This window comes from Astatotilapia calliptera, chromosome 2, assembly GCF_900246225.1.
Source record: "Astatotilapia calliptera chromosome 2, fAstCal1.2, whole genome shotgun sequence".
Taxonomy (NCBI): domain Eukaryota; kingdom Metazoa; phylum Chordata; class Actinopteri; order Cichliformes; family Cichlidae; genus Astatotilapia; species Astatotilapia calliptera.
In genome coordinates this window covers 7,906,585-7,914,929 of record NC_039303.1, presented here as the reverse complement: position 1 = coordinate 7,914,929, position 8,345 = coordinate 7,906,585, and the positions used below count along the sequence as shown (strand labels likewise).

At 39.0% G+C, this 8,345-nt stretch overlaps 1 long non-coding RNA gene across 1 annotated transcript; it reads right to left on the bottom strand.

Annotated features, from left to right (window-relative positions):
- Window positions 1-7,396: 7,396 nt before the first annotated feature.
- On the bottom strand, window positions 7,397-8,076 carry LOC113028789 (uncharacterized). Its single transcript, XR_003273279.1, has 2 exons — window positions 7,923-8,076; window positions 7,397-7,817 (listed from the first exon to the last, which is right to left on the bottom strand). It is a non-coding gene; the product is annotated as an uncharacterized LOC113028789 (long non-coding RNA).
- Window positions 8,077-8,345: the final 269 nt, after the last annotated feature.

Below are 8,345 nucleotides of genomic sequence, written 5' to 3'. Positions count from 1 at the left end.
GGAGACTATCAAAATAAAAGTCCCTATTCTTTGGCTTGGTCCAAGGCCAAAGCGCCCACACAGGAAACACAACATATTGATGGCTCAGTCCACATAGGAAACGCCTCAAAATGAGCCTCAACCTCCTCCAACTTTTTATCTCCTGTCTCTCACCCTACCTTTTTCCCTTGCTCTTTTTCCCCTCTGCCATTTGTCTTTCCATTCCCCCTCTCTGTCTGTCTTCATCTTTTCCTCCTCCTCCTCCTCCTCTGCTTCTCTGTTTTTTGCATTCCTTCTCCATCTTGCCCTCCTCTCCCTTCCTTTCCCAATCCTCCTCTGAATCCCTGAGTATCCACCCGACAGAGAGTCATCCATCTTCATTGGGGAGACATATGTGCTGTTTTGACAGCAAGTGCTCTGATGGAGCAAGAGGAAGGAAAGCAGCAACCCCACGACAGCAAAGACACATTATCAGTGGGAAAACACATCCGACCATCAATTACTAAAACCCATCCAATTCTACCAACACTTTGGGTATTAGGTGTTGCCACTGGCGTCTGGTTCAATAATCCGCAATGACTGCAGAGGTGTTAAATCTCGCTACTGTGTTAATTTTCTATGAGATAATCCTATGTTTTTAATATTTGGAGGGGGGAAAAACACAGATCCAAAAATGTTTATAATTTTATTTTTAAATTTAACTGTACAGTACCTTCTCAGATTTGCATCTTGTGCTTAAGAGTGTTTAATTTGACATGTTTAATGTATGGATTTTTTTTAGTGCTACAGCTAAGTATCTATCTCAGCTTTTGAATAACTCACTCAAATGCGAAACAAACATCACATTCTGAGTGAAAACACCAGTCAATGGACAAAAATGAAATTACCATTTGTTTTTAAAATTGGGAATTATTACTTCACTGACTGACCATCCATCATATCTATGTCTTCTTTCCAAGTGACAGTTTGATTGATAAGGGACAGTCAATCTGATATGGAAGACATTAGCGATGTAACTGATGTGAAGCTGGATTTGTTTGTAATTGTTGTCAGAGGTGATCTCAGTCAGTGCCATCCCATTTGGAACGGTATTACTTTGACCTAAAGATGACAGTTCAATAAATACAGTGTCTTCAGGCTGAGAGGATGTGACAAGCATGTCCATGATACTTGCCACGAGGGCATTAATGACACCCCTGCCAGTCAAACTGTCACTAGTCTCCCTGTTGTTGCAAAAACAAAAAACCCAACAAAGAAATCCTTGCAGGTGAGTCAATAATCCAATACTCCTAAAGTCACATTTATGACTTTAATAAACAAGGGAAATTGTGATCTAGCTACAGTTAAGAATTAGGCTTGATTCTACAAGAATGACTATCAGATCAAAGAGAACTGTCAAATTTAAAGGGGTACATCACCAATTTTTGCAGAGACTTCCATTTTGTCATTTTTTTAAACTCACACAGAGACACTGGCCACTAGTATTAAACCTGTTTTATATAATCTCTGTGTGTTTTTGTTTTGTTTTTTGTTTTGCGTCACCATTGTAAACCTGCTATCTAGTGTTACTAAGTTCGCCTAGTCAAAGAAGAGCTTGGCCCCTGGGTGAAAGGTCACGAGTTTAAGTATCCCTAAAAGTGGATCATCATTCCAGAATTTTTTATTCGTTTTTATTCTTTTATTCTTTTCTTTCTCAAATAAGAAAGATTTGTTTATTTTGTGACAAAGCTACTTTTATCTGCTCCTTTGTCACAAGGGCACACCACAGTGGGTAACTCAGCATTGGGTTTGATCTGGCAGAGTTTTACACCGGACGCCCTTCCTGATGTAACACCAAAGGGATTTGTGTCCCTGGGTGGAATTTAAGCAATGGAAAATGGATGCCCAAGCAATGTTCTAGAGTCATGTCCAGCACAAAGTGATGGTGCTTTGTGAGAGGTATCCTTTCACAAAGCATACTTAATACAATCACCACAGCCATACATCAAATAAGGAGCAGCTGGTCCCACCTCAAAGTGTTACAAAAGAGATTATTTGTTGCATTTTTATGTAGAAGAGATACTTTTTAAAACAAATGCAGAAAATTACTATTTTAAAAAATGTCCTTTCAGTAGCTTAAGATTGGTTTAACAGAATTAACGTTGAATGTTGAAAAGTGATCTTTAAAGGTAGTGTGCTAAATCCCTAAAGGTTGATTTTGTTCATCTGGATGTAGCATTTTCCCACTGAAAATACTACATCCAGGGATTTACTTATCTGGATGATTGAGCATGCATCAAGCGTGGTAAGTGTTGTATTAAATGGTCCACACCAAATATCTCAGGATTGCTGAAAACACCGCAAAAAGGCACAAACCCCACACATTAGATAGTGTCACACTTTAAGATGCCAGCTGCTCTGCGAGAATGGTAGCATTTGGTGCCATGTGAATGAGGACAAGGTTGTTTTGGATGTTTGAACCCATTGGCGAGAAATCGTATCAACTCAATCACCATTTTGCAAACTTTATTGCTATTTTTTAATCTAAAACCATAATTTCCTTTCCTTTTTATTTAGTATGAAAATCTATTGTGGAGCTATTATAGCTTGTTTGTCTTGTTCATTGTATTACGGTTAACATCAGGTCTGCTTTAATTGAGATGATGCAGTGCAGATGTTTCAAATCAAATCCATCTACTCTTAAAGTGCATTATGACTCAATGATAATGCATCATTGACAGAATGAAAGGGGACTTGATGTTGACTGTAAAAGATTATGAAACTCAAGCAAGTTTTATGAATGTAATGACAAATCATGATATAGTACTCTATAACAGAAGTTAATGAAAGTCAGTCGCTGCTGGAAATAATCAAAAGATACTCATATAGAACAGCAGAAACTGCTATCTAAGAAGCTAAAACTCAAGAATGTTAAATATCCTTCATAATAAATTACTTTTAATTACAAATCACTATAGTTCAATCATTACATTTAAGTTCATTTTCTTTGTCACAGCTTATCTCCTCAGATGGAGTTGCAAATTTCTAAAATAAGAAGCTTCACAAAAGTACCATGCTTGGTCTGAATCGTCTCTAAAATTAGAGCGTAACAAACTCTTTTGTTGCTTACAGTTTCACTAAACGCAAAAAGATGGCAGACACACTCTGTGTGAAAAGCCAAACTGAGCTTATAACATAAATGTAATGATGCATGAAGCTTCTCTTGCTGAATAGATTGTTTGTCTTTTGTAAATCTCCTCAATATGAAGGTATGCTGACGGAAATACATGAGTTCACACTGGTTTAAAACGGCACTGCACTTTGATGGGATCATATGTCTGAGGTCTAACTTCTATGTTATGCATTCAGTGCACTTACACTGCTTTAAAGCTGAAAATCAGCAATTAAACCGCATATTTGCCCTTTCAGTGTAAATGTAATGCACTGCAGAGTCAAAACAAGGATGCAGCAGTCTGTGTAAAGATGTTACATAGGATGACACTTTCTGTACCTTTATTTTAGACATTTTATTTTTGCAGATTGCTATTATGACGCTACATAGTAAATAGAGGTCCCATAGATTGTATAAATTTAAAACAAGCCCCAGCAAGTGACGTACTCAATGATGAATCAAAACTAGCATTTCAGTATTATTATGCACATGACTCCAGAAGTAATCGTTCTCCATTGCGAGGACTTACTAGGTAATTGCATTTTGTAAAATTCTGTACTTTAAGTCAATTTTCATGTTAATACTTTTACAGTTTTTCTTAGTTGTAAAACCCAATTAGTACCTTCAAATTGATATTGTTCACTTAAGAAAAGTTCTAAATACTTCATCCAAAACTAACCAAGCAATTATTGAATACAAAACAATTTTCAGACTCCTTGCAGTGCCATTTTTCATGTAATATCGTCTCTGTAGGGCATGGGGCAATAGCCTCAAAATTACGTTCAGTGTTTTGTAAGCCAATTTTCAATTTGATTTCCCAGGCCCATCAACCCTGGAAGGATAGACACTGTACTTTTTGTACATATCTGAAAGCATGAATCCATTCATTGACAGTTTTATATGAAAATATAACCCTTGGAAAACAACACACAAGCACAGTGAATGACTACTGAAGAAAAATGCCCTGCAACATTTGAATTGGTATGAAAAGTGTTGGTGATGCACCCACATGTTCTGGTAATAAATTTAAAACAAACTTCATCCCAGTAAAGCCTTACATCATTACTAGAACTAAATGTGTTCCGCAAAATGCTTCCTTCCCATCTTGACATCATGTCGATCACAGTAATAAGTATTTGATTTACAACCAAAATAATCCTGAGTGATTTTATTTGTGCCTAATGTTGTTTTTAAAGTTGTCACATAAATCAAGTCGAATCAAGAGGAGGAAGAGGTGATTCTCCCTTCCTCCCCCGTGCATTAGCTCATCCTCTTCTTGCAGACACTCTCCCCGCCTGGTGCTCACTTCCCGTCTGTAGGCGCTCATACCGGGACTGCATTCGCTCAGCGCTTCCTCTTGACGACCCTCTGAGGTACATTTGATGTCAGCGTGAACAGCTTGTTTTCCTTTCCTCCCTCGGATTCCCTCTCTTGCTCCCTCTTCCTCTCATGCTCCTTATTTCTTCTTTAGTCTGAAGTGCTGTCGCGTTATTGGACTCAGGTTTGAGTGGCCGTGGTACCAGATTGATGGCCGCCGGGGAGCGTGTCCGTGACATGCCGGGCCTGAAGAAACATAGAAAGAGCTTGTTTTTGCCCCCATCAATCATCCCAAAGCCATAATCACCCGGTGATGGAGAACGTACAGGATGGAAGAAGAGAGAGTTGTGGATGACAGGCATGTTTGTCTTGTACAACAAAAGCAGTTCAGATTGCTTCTGTGAGTCACCTTCTTCTCAAGTTTCATTCAACCAGCGAAGGTGGTTTTTGGGGCAAAGACCTATCTCAGTATCACTGGCCATATACTTACTGTAGAAGTACGAAATCCTCTCAGCATTCTTCAATACAATTGTTTATAAGATTATAAGTGACTTCTCTTGCCTGTCTTTAGGTATTAAGATATCAGCCTTACGGGAAGAAAAGTACAGGAAGTGGTACAGTCAAAAACTAGCCCAATCACACTGCTCTGGAATAATTACCTATGTGTGAACATATCTGAAACAGTCTCCATCACTCCACACAAACAAAATGGAAGAAAAGCAAATCCTAGCAACACCTGATTTTGCAGCAAACAAGTCAAGTTAACATAAGTTTAAAAAAGTGGAGTCAACAGTGCAGAAAAGAACAGCCTGAAGAAACATCTAGTTTGCTGGATAAATATTCCCGTGTACTTTTCTGCATGTATCCCTGTCTGCTTTATGTTCATTGTTGTATTATTTTTTGTTTCTCTGTGCAGTTCAGGTCTTCACTTTCCCCTAACTCAAACCAGTATGGGTAGATGGCCGGCTTCTGTGTGACTTTAGTTCTGCCTAAAGGTTTCCTCAGTTTCAGAGTTTTGGCAAGTCAGGTTTGCCAAGTGGAGGTTTAGGTCATTATCTGTTTCCCACAACATTCATTGCCTTGAGATGACTATTGTGAATTTATGCTCTATATCAATAACATTCAGTATGATTGAATACTGAACATACAATTGAAAATGTCTTTGTTGCACCTTTATTAAATGTCACTGCCAATTATGCAGCAAAGGAAACTTTGCTGAGTATATTGTTTATAATTCAAAAATCTCAAATGCAGATATTTGTCTTCTATTTCGCACAGTAGACTATACTTTTATTTACTACCACATAAGCCACTTGCTTTGTTACTAAGGAGTGTGTTTGCTCACTCACTAAAATAACTAGCTGTGACTTATCAATGGCTGGCTCAACCTAGGTTACATTTGTAAACCTTGAAAACTGTCAGTCATTTCTATATCATTAATGTAGTGACTTTCTGCGGAACTGCAGTGATCTAACATTGTGTGAAACTGTTAAACCTAAAGCTTGAACAATATCCCCTGCTTATCAGCGTCTCAAAGAGAAAGCAGAGCAATCCTTTGGAAAGTGCGTCACTGCTGACTGTCACCAGAATCATCCCCCAAGAAATGAAGAATCAGCTGAGCCTAAGTAAACTTTACCAGTTTATCACTTTCAAATTTAAAATTAAAAACATAATTTTCAAAGAGAGAAATAGTAAGTGTTCATCAGGACTAACTTTTACATTTAACACATTATAAATTTAACTAAAAAAAGTGCATAAGAGATAACCATAGCATGTTAACGCACTGTCCTTTTGAGCTTTGTACAATCAAACTAACACATGGCTTTAAAATACTAGACAAAATTAGCTGGAATTCACTGTATAGCTGACTTGCTCTTTAAATCAAAAATATTTTGCCAGTCTACATAAGCTCCTTTTCCATTGGTAGCTACTCGGGTCAGCTTAACTCCATTTCCATTACAATTGCTTCCTACTTAATATGCATGGTTGTTTTAATAGCGACGCTTGCGACGCAATTAATATGCGACACGAAAGCTACAAAAAAAATGGACGTCGATGCAAGAATATACCAATAGAGGGTTTTCACCTACGTCACGTTCTGGGCGGTAACCTGCATGTGCGGCCATATTGGAGGCACACGAAGGTAAACACTGCATGGATCAATGTCTGAAACCACAGAAAAGCTCCTCAAAATGCGTTATAGATGCAGAAGGCATACAGTGAAGGACTTGGTCTGCAGGAAAGCGCACAATATTTGGAAAAGTTAAGGTTTATTGGTGGTGCAGATCCAAACGAGTTGTCTTGTCTGGTTTTCTCGCCAAGCCCATACACAGCAGAACACCTTAAATCTTAGAAAAGTTTGGCGGCCTATAACCAGATGGTGTGTGGATGGGAGATGCAGTATCAAGTCATCAGCGACAGATGTGTTGTGAATGCCAAAGTAAGTAATGCAATAACATCTTTAATCAACCAAACCTTCATCATCCCTTACCAAAAAGTAGCATACGAGTATATTTTATTACAGTTTTTCTCAGTCGCTTTGGTGCATTTCTCACAACAGAATTGAACTCTCCACCACTACTAAGGCACTTCTCAAAACAATTAGTGCAAACTGCAAAACATGGTGGATAACTTGCAAAAGTGAGTCACTCCATCAAAAAGAAAAGTCAGGTGTCCAAAATAAGTTGTCAATGCATCAACAACAAATCCCTTGAGCAAAACAGACAATACATTCATCAAAAGCAAGTACTGATACCAAACAAAGTGTCAGGGCTGTCACAATTACAAGTCATTAGACCAGCACCTTTGGTCACAAAATCACATGGTCTGAACATGTTCCCATTGTGACGGATGTCTTTGTAGGTGCTTCCCAATGACATGTCAAGTCCGGACCGCATGCATGGCATGTTGAAAACCATAAATTGTAAAGGACAATCAAGACACTCCATATGCACTCTTGATAATATTTAATTGAAACTGTTCACAGCATTGTGCAAACTGGGGAAATACAGTAAATCAAACATTTTACAGCAAACAAACTCACCTAGACAGTAAACCTCACTGCAGTAGTTACGACTCAAAAAAAACAAACTGAAAAACAGACACTGCTGCATATCAATCATTGATATCTAGACGCTCCCGTCTGTCTGCCCACATATTTGCATCAACATCACAGCGTATGTCAGCTCTATCGATGCATCGGGGAAAGTATCTTCTGGAGTGTCGAATCCACCCTCTGCAGGACTCTGCTGTGATGTCATCACAAGCTGCATCCATAGCTGCTAGCAGGGTCATTTGGGTATGTGGATGCCTGTCATATACCTTCCACCTCCAGGAAGAGAAAAACTCCTCAATTGGATTCAGGAATGGACTGTAAGGAGGAAGAAACTCCATAAGCATCCTGTCGTGTGCTGCAAACCACTGCCTGACTACAGCAGAGTGATGGAAGCTTACATTATCCCAAACCACTACATACATTGTCCGATTGTCACCAGGATCATCCCTTCCATTTTGTGGGATCAGGTCCCTATGAAGAGCATCCAGAAAAGCCAACAGGTGTTGTGAATTGTATGCACCAATACGAGGAATATGGGTGTGAACACCATTCTCTGAGATTGCGGCACACATTGTAATATTCCGTCCTCGTTGGCCTGGGACATCAATGGTGGCTCTTTCTCCAATGTGATTCCGTCCACGCCGTCTGCCTTTTGCGAGATTGAATCCCGCTTCGTCAAGATATACAAACATGTGCAGGGGTTCCCTGGCCTCCAACTCCAGGATATGCTTTACAAAGGATGAGAATCAGACAGGTCTGTAATGGTGCATTTGGCAGAACAGATTGTACAGTTGGAATTGTACATAGGATTACAGTAACATGCATAAATGTAGGTTGAGTACA